General features: G+C 45.9%; 2 pseudogenes; one reads left to right on the plus strand and one right to left on the minus strand.

Moving 5' to 3' along the window:
* Window positions 1-2,778: 2,778 nt before the first annotated feature.
* Window positions 2,779-3,254, minus strand: LOC111527630 (annotated as a pseudogene).
* Window positions 3,255-10,585: 7,331 nt separating this feature from the next.
* LOC111530770 lies at window positions 10,586-13,798 on the plus strand (annotated as a pseudogene).
* The last annotated feature ends 592 nt before the right edge of the window (window positions 13,799-14,390 follow it).

The raw sequence follows: 14,390 nt of genomic DNA on the forward strand, positions 1-14,390 counted from the left end.
AAAGAAAGAAAGAAAGAAAGAAAGAAAGAAAGAAAGAAAGAAAGAAAAAAGAGAGAAAGAAAGAAGGGAGGAAGGGAGGGAAGGAAAGAAGGAGGGAGGGAGGGAAAGAAAGAAAGAGAAAGAGAGGGAGGGAAAGAAAGAGAAAGAAAGAAAGAAAAAGGGAAGGAAGGAGAAAGAAAGAGAAAGACAAGAAAAGAAAACAAAAGATAAAAGAAAACCACAAACCACTAAAAATCCCTGGGTCTTGTGCTTGGAGCCAAAGAAGTAGGCTTCAAAGCAAGCGCCACTGAAGGGAAATCCTGGTGGGCTGGGGATCTGGGGGCGGGCCTCAAGTGAGAGGTAGTCACTGACTGTGAAGCCTGAGCAAGAGTCAGACACAACGACAAACCAACCGCTTACACCTACACAGGGTTCCTAAATAGTCACCACCCCCACTCTTTTCAGTTGGATGATGAGTCAACTAAAACTCTCATCAAAGCTGCCAGGCTTTTCGCCCCCTGCTGTTTTTAGACCCAAGACAAAATCCTCAAGGCATTGAAGGAGATCAGAATCTGCCACCCCCAAATATGCCACTTCCGCATAAAGATGAGTTTGAGCTGATGGCAATTAGGAAGCAGCACATGAAAGAAGAACTCCATGTTCTCCCACTTTCTCCCTATAAGCAGGGCATAAAAGCCTCCTTGTAAAAGTGTTTTCTTTTTCCATATCAGAGAGGGGAAAATGACTTATTTGCATAACAAGGCTTACTAAACAACACTTATCTACTATACATTTCCTGGTTATCTTCCTGCCATTTACCACTTTTAGAAGCCCAAACTCTTTTTCCTCTGTCTGGTCACTTCTCTACCACTTATTGCTTTTCATTAAAATGGTATATAGGTGGCACGGTGGCTCATGCCTGTAATCCCAGCACTTTGGGAGGCCGAGGTGGGTGGATCACCCTGATCATGAGGTCAGGAGTTCGAGACCAGCCTGGCCAACATGGCGAAACCTCGTCTCTACTAAAAATACAAAAATTAGCTGGGCATGGTGGCACACACCTGTAGTCCCAGCTGCTCGGGAGGCTGAGGCAGGAGAATCGCTTGAACCCGGGAGGCGGAGGTTGCAGTGAGCCAAGATCGTGCCACTGCACTCCAGCCTGGGCAACAAAATGAGACTCTATCTCAAAAAGAAAAACAAAAAATATTTTTTGTCTATATGTTATCCAGTTTCCAATATTCTGCTCTAAGCAACAGAAAACAAAGAGAAGTAACATATACCTTTGCTATCATTAATGTCTTTTGTGAGTTTAATTTGCAGGCCCCAGTTACTAAACCGACGAGGAAAGGTTTTGTTTTGTTTTGTTTTGTTTTTCTCCCTTACATCCTAACAGAAAACAAAACAAAACAAAAAACTTCTCCAATAACATAGTGCACTTGAAGAAAGAGTTACTGTTTTTGGCAAATGTTGGCTAAAGGGTTAACTCAGCATCTCCCCTTCCCAGCAGTCTCGTGTGGGAGGAGAGAGGAGAGGACTGATTACATTCTTTCTCCACACAAACCTTCACCCACCCTCCTTCTGAAAATAACTCTTTATCTAGAACTTAAGTGGAATGGGGTCTAATGGAATTTCTTTTTTTTTTTTTTTTTTTTTTGAGACGGAGTCTCGCTCTGTCGCCCAGGCTGGAGTGTAGTGGCCGGATCTCAGCTCACTGCAAGCTCCGCCTCCCAGGATTACGCCATTCTCCTGCCTCAGCCTCCCGAGCAGCTGGGACTACAGGCGCCGCCACCTCGCCCAGCTAGTTTTTTTGTATCTTTTAGTAGAGACGGGGTTTCACCGTGTTAGCCCGGATGTTCTCGATCTCCTGACCTCGTGATCTGCCCGTCTCGGCCTCCCAAAGTGCTGGGATTACAGGCTTGAGCCACTGCGCCCAGCCGGAATTTCATGTGTGAAATTTTTATTTTTTTAATATGAGAACAAGAAACAACAAACTAGTGCAGCAAATGTCACTAAATTGTACACTTAAAAATGGTTAATGGTTCATTTTATTTCTGTGAATTTTACCTCAATACAAAAAAATGAGTAAAACTACCTTAATTTGGGATCTCTGAAAATCTTTCCTGGTCATGAAATTTGTCCATCCTGTTTTGGGTTTGTAAAGGACTGGATCAAAACTGAAAAGAATTTAGCCCTGTGAAGATGCCTTGGACACAAAGTTTGAGGTGTGGTCCCAGCTCTACTTCATCTTGGGGATCCTTTACTCTTTACTCTCGTTATGCACTGGCACGATCTCTGCTCACTGCAAGCACCACCTCCTGCGTTCACGCCATTCTCCTGCCTCAGCCTCCCAAGTAGCTGGGACTACAGGCGCCTGCCACCAGGCCTGGCTAATTTTTTGTATTTTTAGTAGAGAAGGGGTTTCACCGTGTTAGCCAGGATGGTCTCGATCTCTTGACCTCATGATCCGCCCGCCTCAGCCTCCCAAAGTGCTGGGATTACAGGCGTGACCCACCACGCCCGGCACTGCACCTCCATTTCTATTATGAAATAGCAGATTTGAATATCGGATCTCTTCCAGATGTAAATTGTTTGATTTAGAATCAAGAGGTGATTTACATCTTTATTGTTATCTTTCAGTAGGGTTCCTTCTACATTGCATTATTCTGTAAGGCTAGAGACTGTGATCTGATATAAGCATTGAAACCCAAGCAAATCATTTTCACTGGTGTCTCTCTTTATTTATTTATTTATTTATTTTGGCATTCAGTCTCTTTAATATCTGAGGATGGGGGGGAGAAGTCAATGGTGAGGCTTCTCTGGGAAATTCTGCAGGCCTTGTAGTTTTCTAAGTCCCTCTAGCAACATGTGGATATGGGCTTTCACATTCATGGAGTCCTTGGTGAGGCTGTTGCTGAGCTCTGTGAGGAGAGAGCTCTTACGATCAATGAACTTGAGAGCTTCTGCCAGTGTCAACTCCAGGAAAAAACCATATCCCAGGGCCACATAGATGCATGAAGTATCTGGGACCACTGTGTCAACGAAGAAGTTACAGCCAAATCCACCTGCATATATAACTCCAAGTGCTTAGCTTCCTGGAGTCACTCAGTGACATTTCTCAGTTGAAGGTATTTGGCCAGCTGCTCATGTATCTTGTCTCGATGGTCCAGCACCTTTCGCAAGTCCCGCTGCAGCACGTCACTGATGAAGGTCTTGTGGCACAGCACTCTCTCCCTCATGGCCTCCACTGCCCACCACTTAGGGGGCGTCGCCATGATGGGCTCCTCAGGGCCACCAGCAATAAGCTGGTGTCTCCTTACACTCATTCATCCAGAAAATCCAAACAAACAAACACAAAACAAAAAGGCCAGACACTGTGGCTCACATCTATAATCCCAGCCCTTTGGGAGGCAGAAATGGGTGGACGGATCACCTGAGCTCCAGACCAACCTGGGCAACATGGCGAAATCCTGTATCTACAAAATAAACAAAAATTAGCCAAGTGTGGTGGTGCACGCCTGTAGTCCCAGGTACGAGGGAGGCTGAGAAGCAAGGATCCCATGAGCCCAGGAGTCTGAGGCTGCAGTGAGCTATGATTGCACCACTGGATTCTAGCCTGGGTGACAGAGTGAGACCCTGTCTCAAAAAACAAACAAACAAACACAAAATGAAAACAGTAACAATTTAACATATTCCAAGACACAAAACTAAATAAAACCCAATTCTATCCCCAAGAAGTTTGCGGTCCACTGATCATTACATACAGTTGGCCCTTCCTCTCTGTGAGTTCAGCATTCGTGAATTCAACCAACTAGGGATTGACAATATTTGGAAAATGCTTTGGCATGGTGGCTCACAGCTGTAATCTCAGCATTTTGGGAGGCTGAGATGGGTGGATGACTTGAGCCCAGGAGTTCAAGACCAGCCTGGGCAACGCGGCAAAATCCCATGTCTACAAAAAATATAATAATTAGCTAGGAATGGTGGTGCATGCCTGTAGCTCCAGTTACTCAGCTACTGGGAGGCTGAGGTGAATCCCTTGAACCTGGTAGGTTGAGGCTGCAGTGAGTTGAGATCATGTCACTGCACTCCAGCCCAACAGAGCCAGATTCTGTTTCAAAAAAAAAGAAAGAAAACAATATTCATCTGTTTTGAACATGTACAGATCTCTTTCTTATTATTCTGTAAACAATACAGCATAACAACCATTTGCATAGTATTTACATTGTATTAGGTATTATATGTAATTCAGAGGTGATTTAAAGTATATGGGAGGATATGGATAGGTTATAAATATGTCACCATTTTGTATCAGGGACTTCAGCAGCCTTGGATTTTGGTATCTATGGGGGTCCTAGAACCAATCCCCCAGGAATGCCAAGGAATAACTGTATTTACATAAACACAAATCACCAATGCCCAGGAAGGGCCTGGTTAGTAGTAAGGGCAAAGCGCTATAGGTCTCCTATAGTTCGTGTAAATCAACTTCGCCCAAGGAGCTGGGAAAGCAGGTGAATCTGAGGATGGAGAGGCTGGGGAAGCACTAGCCAGGCAGAGAACGCAGGTAAAGGTGGGGTTAGGGCAGATGAGAATGTGAGCTGGAGTCATGGCCTGAAAAGCCTCATATACACTATTATTCCTACCATGAAGATGAAGAACTCAGGCCTGGCATCTGAAACATGTGGCTCCCTACAGTCTTACTTATAGAGAGAAAAATAGAATTATCTTACAGTGGAGAAAACTGGCAAACACATCCTTATCCTGAGATCAAAGTTAGAAATCACCAGATGAGAAGAAATTGACGTCATGTGCTTACTGGATATAATGCACTGAGAATTCTGTGAAGTTTCTGCCAAAAATACCTCCTCTGAATTTAGTCATAAGGCTTCAGCCAAACCCAAACTTGAAGGACACTCTACAAAATAAATGACCAGTATTTTTCAAAAATATTAATGTTGACCATGTGTAGCAGCTTATGACTGTAATCCCAGCACTTTGGGAAGCTAAGGTGGGAGAATTGTTTAAGGCCAGGAGTTGGAGACCAGCCTGGGCAACATAGCAAGACCCCATATCTATTAAAAAAATTAATGTCATGAAAGAAAAAAAAGAATTAAAGACAACTAAAGAGACATATTCACTGAACACAATACATGATGTAGGATTTCTTTTGCCATAAAGAACATTATTTGGACAACTGGAAAGATCTGAACAAGATCTATTATTATCGGGGGAAACCCCACCCCCAATATTCAATGTGGGTTCTTTTCTATTTCGCTAAGTGTCAGCTGGTCTGAGAAATAAAGGGAAAGAGTACAAGAGAGAGAAATTTTAAAGCTGGGTATTCGGGGGAGACATCACATGTCGGCAGGTTCCATGATGCCCCTGAGCCATAAAACCAGCAAGTGTTTATTAGTAATTTTCAAAAGGGGAGGGAGTGCATGAACAGGGTGTGGGTCACAGAGATCACATGCTTCACAAGGTAATAAAATATCACAAAGCAAATGGAGGCAGGGTGAGATCACAGGACCACAGGATGGGGCGAAATAAAAATTGCTAATGAAGTTTTGGGCACACATTTTCATTGATAACATCTTATCAGGAGACAGGGTTTGAGAGCAGACAACCTGTCTGACCAAAATTTATTAGGCGGGAATTTTCTCATCCTAATAAGCCTGGGAGCGCTACAGGAGACCCGGGGCTTATTTCATCCCTTTGGCTTCGACCATAAACGACAGCCACTCCCAAAGAGGCCATTTCAGAGGCCTACCCTCAGGGGCCATTCTGTTTCACAGGGATGTTCCTTGCTGAGAAAAAGAATTCAGTGATATTTCTCCTATTTGCTTTTGAAAGAAGAGAAATATGGCTCTTTTCTGCCAGGCTCAATGGCAGTCAGAGTTTAAGGTTAGCTCTCTTGTTCCCTGAACATTGCTGTTATCCTGTTTTTTTTTTTCAAGGTGCCCAGATTTCATGTTGTTCAAACACACATGCTCTACAAACAATTTGTGCAGTTAACGCAATCATCACAGGGTCCTGAGGCGACATACATCCTCCTCAGCTTACGAAGATGATAGGATTAAGAGATTAAAGTAAAGACAGGCATAGGAAATCAAAGGGTATTGATTGGGGAAGTGATAAGTGTCCATGAAATCTTCACAATTTGTGTTATTCTGCCAATGGCTTCAGCTGGTCCCTCCATTCGGGGTCCCTGACTTCCCACAACATATTATCAATAATAATACTGTATCAATGATCATTTCCTGACTTTCTGGTTATGTAAGAGAATGCCCTTATCTTTGGGAAATAGTAACTGAAGTATTAAGAGGTAAAGCCTAAAAAAATTTAAGAGGCTGGACATGGTGGCTCACACCTGTATTGGAGCACTTTGGGGGGCCGAGGAGGGAGGATTGCTTGAGGCCAGTTCAAGATTAGCTTAGTCAACATAGTAAGACCTCTTCTTAGGCTGGGCGCGGTGGCTCAAGCCTGTAATCCCAGCACTTTGGGAGGCCGAGATGGGCGGATCACGAGGTCAGGAGATCGAGACCATCCTGGCTAACACGGTGAAACCCCGTCTCTACTAAAAAATACAAAAAACTAGCCGGGCGACGTGGCGAGCGCCTGTAGTCCCAGCTACTTGGGAGGCTGAGGCAGGAGAATGGCGTAAACCCAGGAGGCGGAGCTTGCAGTGAGCTGAGATCTGGCCATTGCACTCCAGCCTGGGCAGCAGAGCGAGACTCCGTCTCAAAAAAAAAAAAAAAAAAAAAAAGACCTCTTCTTAAAACAAAATAAAACAAAACAAAACAAAATTTTTTTTTGAGACGAAGTCTCACTCTGGCCCAGGCTGGAGTGCAGTGGCGTGATCTCGGCAAGCTCCGCCTCCTGGGTTCACGCCATTCTCCTGCCTCAGTCTCCCAAGTAGCTGGAGCTACAGGTGCCCGCCACCACACCCAACTAATTTTTTTGTAATTTTAGTAGAGATGGGCTTTCACCATGTTAGCCAGGATGGTCTCAATCTCCTGACCTCATGATTTGCCCACCTCAGCCTCCCAAAATGGTGGGATTACAGGTGTGAGCTACTGCGCCCAGCCTTTTTTTTTTTTTTTTTGAGACAGAGTCTCGCTCTGTCGCCAGGCTGGAGTGCAGTGGCATGATCTCAGCTCACTGCAACCTCCATCTTCCGGGTTCAAGCGATTCTCCTGCCTCAGCCTCCCGAATAGCTGGGACTACAGGCGTGTACCACCATGCCTAGCTAATTTTTGTATTTTTAGTAGAGACAGGGTTTCACCATGTTAGTCAGGCTGGTCTTGAACTCCAGACCTCAAATGATCTGCCCACCTTGGCCTCCCAAAGTGCTGGGATTATAGGCATGAGCCACCAAGCCCAGCCTAATTGATTTTTTTAAGGGGAAAAAAAATTTCCTTCATCACAGAACATTCTGTTTTAGAAAATACTCCAGCACTGATTCCATTCCTGTGGCTTTTGTGCCTTGTCCCCTGGATTCCTCCTGCCAGAGCAGACTGCACAGCAGGTGTGCCCACTCCAGGCCCAAGGTGTGGCCAAAGCACAGCTGGGTTTCTCTTGGGAGCAGTTAGGCATGTGGACTTGAGTGCACCTGTGTGTATGCAAGGCCCTTCATAGTGCCTGACAAATCCAGTGTTGGGGAGAAAAAGAGGCCAGCAATGAGCTTAGGCATTGGGGCCAGGGTCCAGCTCTCCAACACTGTCACATTAAGATGCAGAATTCTAACCTCCCAAGTACTTGGGAGGTATAACCATTAAGGCGAGAAGACAGACATATATATATATATATGTCAAAAACATAGAGAGAGAGAGACTGAGTTTCACTCTTGTGGCCCAGGCCAGGTACAATGGTGCGATCTTGGCTCACTGCAACTTCCGCCTCCCGGGTTCAAGCAATTCTCCTGCCTCAGCCTCCTGAGTAGCTGGGATTACAGGTGCATGACATCTTGCCTTGTTAATTTTTCTATTTTTAGTAGAGGTAGGGTTTCATCATATTAGTCAGGCTGGTCTCAAACTCATGACCTCAGGTGATCAGTCTACCTTGGCCTCCTAAATCGCTGGGATTATAGGCATGAGCCACTGTGCCTGGTCTTTTTTTTTTTTTGAGACGGAGTTTCGCTTTTGTTGCCCAGGCTGAAATGCAATGGCATGATCTCGGCTCACTGCAACCTCCATCTCCCAGGTTCAAGTGATTCTCCTGCCTCAGCCTCTCAAGTAGCTGGGATTACAGACATGCACCACCATGCCTGGCTAATTTTGTATTTTTAGTAGAGATGGGGTTTCTCCATGTTGGTCAGGCTGGTCTCGAACTCCTGACCTCAGGAGATCCACCCTCCTCGGCCTCCCAAATTGCTGGGATTACAGACATGAGCCACGGCATCTGGCCTGACAGACATATTTTATTTAACAGTGTGTTGGCTTAACTGGTAACTTTTAACTATTTTGACATATGGTATGTGGGATCTCCATTTATCCTTCAGTCCCAAGCCCACTATTGTTATGGGTGGGTGCTTCACAGCCTGTGAAAGAGTGTAATAACAATTCTCTACTGGAAAACAACCAATCTTTTTGCTGGCTGAACCTGAAAACACTTGTACTATGTAAAACATTTATTTTGCCATTGGGTTGCCTTTAGTACTCACAGGTATGTCATGAGTGGTCACAGTATACCATGAGAGAGACAGTCTCCCTGGTCTATTTTCTTTGCCCAGTTTTTACCCATTTCTTCTCCCTTATAAACCCCAGGCTCCAACCTGTTGACATACACCACACAATAAGGGTCCTTGACACAGCGGCCCCTGGTTCCATCCTGGAAGGACGTCAGGCCTGAACATTCAGGTTTATCTGCAGCATCTACAAGCAGAAAACAAACCTTTCTCTTGCTAAAATTGTTTGCCTTTGATGGCATAAATTCTGGGACCTTATGTTAAAAATTTGGGGGTGGAGGGTGTTACATAGGACAGAAAATCCCTTTCTTTCACATTTGGTTATTAAAACTTGAAAACTTTTCATTATCTTTGTGCAATTGACATTTTATAAGTACCTGGTATCAAAAGAGTGAACAGACAACCTGCGGATTGGGAGAAAACATTTGCAAGCTGTGACTCAAACAGGGGACTAATATCCAGAATTTACAAAGGACTCAACAGAAAACCACAAACAATTTATTTTAAAAGTATATAAATAAGCTGGGCGCGGTGGCTCAAGCCTGTAATCCCAGCACTTTGGGAGGCCGAGATGGGCGGATCATGAGGTCAGGAGATGGAGACCATCCTGGCTAACACGATGAAACTCCATCTCTACTAAAAAATACAAAAAACTAGCTGGGCAAGGAGGCAGGAGCCTGTAGTCCCAGCTACACAGGAGGCTGAGGCAGGAGAATGTCGTAAACCTGGGAGGCGGAGCTTGCAGTGAGCTGAGATCCGGCCACTGCACTCCAGCCTGAGGGGCGACAGAGCAAGACTCCATCTCAAAAAAAAAAAAAAAAAAAAAAAGTATATAAATAGGCTGGGCGTGGTGGCTTACGCCTGTAATCCCAGCACTTTGGGAGGCCGAGGTGGGTAGATCACAAGGTCAGGAGTTCGAGACCAGCCTGGCCAATATGGTGAAACCCCCGTCTCTACTAAAAATACAAAAATTAGCTGGGCATGGTGGTGGGCGCCTGTAGTCCCAGCTACTCGGGAGGCTAAGGCAGGAGAATAGCTTGAACCCAGGAGCTGGAGGTTGCATTGAGCTGAGATGGCGCCACTGCACTCCAGCCTGGGCAACAGAACAAGACAAGACTCCATCTCTAAACAAAAAAAATAGATAAATAAATAAATAAATATCAGGGCCCTTTCCTCTCAGATATCCCTCTCCCTACATAGAGCTGTTTCTCTTTCTCTTCCCTTCTGCCTATTAAACCTCTGCTCCTAAACTCCTTGTGTGTGTCTGTGTCCTAAACTTTCCTGGTGGGAGACGATGAACCCCAGGGTATATGCCCCAGACAACTAGCCACTTCTCACTTATGAGTGGGAGCTAATCCCAGCTACTCTGGAGGCTGAGGCAGAAGAATCGTTTGAACCTGGGAAGCGGAGGTTGCAGTGAGCCGAGATCATGCCACTGCACTCCAGCCTGGGCTACAGAACGAGACTCCATCTCAAAAACAAAAAACAAAAAAACAAAACAAGTGGCGGCTAAATAATGTGTATACATGGACACTGAGTGTGGGATACTACACATTGGAGAGTTGGAAGACTGTGAGGATGGGAGGGGGAGGAATGATGAGAAGTTACTTAATGGGTACAAGTGACACTATTCAGGTGATGGTTACATTAAAAGTCCAGAAAATATATCCATGTAGCAAAACCTCACTTGTATCCCTTGAGTTGGAAGGTTGGAAGACTGGGAGGGTGGGAGAGGCAGGAAGGATAAGAAGTTACTTAATGGGTATAAGTTACACTGTTCGGGTGATGGTTATATTAAAAGGCCAGACAATATACCCACGTAGCAAAACGTCACTTGTATCCCTTGAGTTTATACAAAAAAAGGAAAGGGGTCTCTCCTTGCGTCGCTGCACGAGAGCAGACTACAAGGCTGCAGCGCAGGCAGTCATGGCGGGACAAACCTTTAGAAAGTTTCTTCCACTCTGACCGAGTATTGGTTGAAAGGAGTACTGCTGGGCCGGGCGCGGTGGCTCAAGCCTGTAATCCCAGCACTTTGGGAGGCCGAGACGGGCGGATCACGAGGTCAGGAGATCGAGACCATCCTGGCTAACATGGTGAAACCCCGTCTCTACTAAAAAAATACAAAAATCTAGCCGGGCGAGGTGGCGGGCGCCTGTAGTCCCAGCTACTTGGGAGGCTGAGGCAGGAGAATGGCGGGAACCCGGGAGAAGGAGCTTGCAGTGAGCTGAGATCCGGCCACTGCACTCCAGCCTGGGTGACAGAGTGAGACTCCATCTCAACAAAAAAAAAGAGAAAGGAGTACTGCCGAAACTGTAACCAATGGAGGCATCATGCTTCCAGAGAAATCTCAAGGAAAAGTACTGCAAGCAACAGTAGTCACTATTGGATCAGGTTCTAAAGGAAAGGGGAGAGATTCAACTAGTTAGCATGAAAGTTGAAGATAAAGTTCTTTTCCCAGAATATGGAGGCATCAAAGTAGGTGTAGATGACAAGGCTTTTTTTTTTTTTTTTTTTTTGAGGCAATCTCGCTCTGTCACCCAGGCTGGAGCGCAGTGGTGTGATCTCGACTCACTGCAACTTTCGTCTCCCAGTTTCAAGCGATTCTCCTGCCTCAGCCTCATGAGTAGCTGGGATTACAGGCAGCTGCCACAATGCCCAGCTAATTGTTTTTGTATTTTTAGTAGAGATGAGGTTTCACCCTGTTTGTTGGTCAGGCTGGTCTTGAACTCCTGACCTCAGGCGATTCACCCACCTCAGCCTCCCAAAGAGCTAGGATTACAGGCGTGAGCCACCGTGCCCAGCCGGGTTATTTCTTATTTAGAGATGGTGACATTCTTTGTTTTTTGTTTTTTGTTTTTTTTTTGAGGTGGAGTCTCGCTCTGTCGCCCAGGCTGGAGTGCAGTGGCGCCATCTCGGCTCACTGCAAGCTCCGCCTCCTGGGTTCAGGCCATTCTCCTGCCTCAGCCTCCCGAGTAGCTGGGACTACAGGCGCCCGCCACCACACCTGGCTAATTTTTTGTATTTTTAGTAGAGATGGGGTTTCACCGTGTTAGCCAGGATGGTCTCGATCTCCTGATCTCATGACCTGCCTGCCTCGGCCTCCCAAAGTGCTGGGATTACAGGCGTGAGCCACCGTGCCCGGCCGAGATGGTGACATTCTTGGAAAACGTAGACTGAAATAAGTCACTACTGAAATGGCATCAATGTGAAGCTGCCTATTCCACTGAAGTTCTGAGATCTTTCATCATGTAAATACTTTCTATATCTCTTATAATAAACTAATGATAACTAATGGAAAAAAAAGGAAAAAATGTGGTGGAAAATAATTGAAAACATACAGAGATTGCAAACTTTTTTTTTTTTAAGACACAGTTTCGCTCTGTCGCCCAGGCTGGAGTGTAGTGGTGATCATGACTCACCGCAGCCTTGACCTCCTGAACTCAAGCAACCTCCCAACTCAGTCTCCCAAGTACCTGGGACCACACAGGTGTGCACCATCATGCCCAGCTAAGTTGCTTTTATTTTTTGTAGAGATGGGGGGCAGGTCTCTCTATGTTGCCCAGGCTGGCCTTGAATCCCTGGGCCTCTTCCCACCTCAGCCTCCCAAAGTGCTGGGATTACAGGCATTAGCCACCATGCCCAACTGTAAGCTTTGTGTGTGTGTGTGTGTGTGTGTGTGTGTGTGTGTAGGAGGAGGGTGGGGTGGGGTGGTAGGTGGGACAGAGTCTTGCTCTGTAGCCCGGGCTGGAGTACAGTGGCATGATCTCAGCTCACTGCAACCTCCGCCTCCCAGGTTCAAGCAATTCTCCTGCTTCAGCCTCCCAAGTAGCTGGGATTACAGGCTCCCATACCCCACTACTTTTTTTTTTTTTTTTTTTTTTGTATTTTTAGTAGAGACGGGGGTTTCACCATTTTGGCCAGGCTGGTCTCGAACTCCTGACCTCAGGTGATCCACCTGTCCTCCAACTGTAAGCTTTTTTTTTTTTTTCTTTTTTTTGAGACGGAGCAACCTCAGGATCTGGGCTCATTGCAACCTTCACCTCCCAGATTCAAGTGATTCTCCTGCCTCGTCCTCCTCAGTAGCTGGGATTACAGGCATGTACCAGCACGCCTGGCTAATTTTGTATTTTTAGAAGAGACCAGGTTTTTCCATGTTGGTCAGGCTGGTCTCAAACTCCCGACCTCAGGTGATCTGCCGGCCTCAGCCTCCCAAAGTGTTGAGATTACAGACGTGAGCCACCATGCCTACATTTCTTTAAAATACCTTTTATTGACCGGGCGCGGTGGCTCACGTCTGTAATCCCAGCACTTTGGGTGGCGGAGGTGGGCAGATCACCAGATCAAGAGTTACAGCCCATGCTGGCCAACATGGTGAAACCCCGTCCCTACCAAAAATAGGATAATTAGCCAGGCATCATGGTGGATGCCTGTAGTCCCAGCTACTAGGGAGGCTGAGGCAGGAGAATCACTTGAACCCGGGAGGCAGAGGTTGCAGTGAGCCAAGATCGCGCCACTGCACTCCAGCCTGGGTGACAGAGCGAGACTCCATCTAAAACAAACAAACAAACAAAAAAAAGTTATGTTTGTTAGTTTTGTTATTAACTGTAATTTTGGGGGGCTTTTTAAAAAGGTAAGGTCTGAGTCATTCACAGAAAGTCTGAAAAGGTTAATTAGAAACAGCTGGAGGCAGGTAATGACCTTAAAACCCTAAACAGCACCCAGAGCAGAAGGTGAGCACCCTCTGGATCACCCCGGGCATGCAGCAGGCAATGGTCCCCGTGTCAGCTTGGGACTACAGATTCCTTCACCAGCAACTACAGCTACTGTGTGTGGATCCACACCACCCAAGACAGCACCATCCCAGAGACATGTGACCAAAATGGTCAGAGTAAGTGCCCCGACGCAGGTATTAGGAGAAAGTGTGGAGGTGAAGGAGTTAGACCTCCAAGGAAGACAAGAATGAGGACTATACAATTAGGGCAGAGGAAAAGGGTTTTGGATCAATTTCAGAGGTTTTAGTCATTGCCTAAAGGTGAGCTTTACATTCTGCTTACAGAATGTTGCTTGGTCAAGCTAGATGCTTTGGAATGTTTCAGAACGGAACACATCAGAGAGGATAAAACGTTTAAAGGGGGTTAATGTCAATGTCACAAGATAGAGCTGAACAGAGACAAGTGTCTGACCAACCCCCAACCCCCTCAAAAAAAATTAGATTCAATGATTTGAGAGAACAGATTGAGTCAGTAACACCTAATAAGTCTTAACAATTGGTGTTTATGGCTGGGCGTGGTGGCTCACACCTGTAACCTCAGCACTTCAAGAGGCCAAGGTGGGCGGATCACCTGAGGTCGCGAGTTCGAGACCAGCCTGACCAACATGGAGAACCCCCCCCCCCCGTCTCTACTAAAAATACAAAATTAGCCGGGTGTGGTGGCACATGCCTGTAATCCCAGCTACTGGGGAGGTAAAGCAGGAGAATTGCTTGAACCGGGGAGGTGGAGGTTGCAGTGAGCCAAGATTGTGCCATTGCACTCCAGTCTGGGTAACGAGCAAAACTCTATCTCAAACAAAACAAAACAACAACAACAATAAAGCAAACAAAAAAAATGGTGTTATATAGTTTAAAACTCCTAAACTCAGCTTGACATCTGATATACAGGATCAAAGCAGTGGAGATACTGGATGTCTGAATTTTTTTTTTTTTTTTTTGAGATGGAGTTTTGCTCTGTCG

This window comes from Piliocolobus tephrosceles, chromosome 4 (assembly GCF_002776525.5).
Source record: "Piliocolobus tephrosceles isolate RC106 chromosome 4, ASM277652v3, whole genome shotgun sequence".
NCBI lineage: Eukaryota > Metazoa > Chordata > Mammalia > Primates > Cercopithecidae > Piliocolobus > Piliocolobus tephrosceles.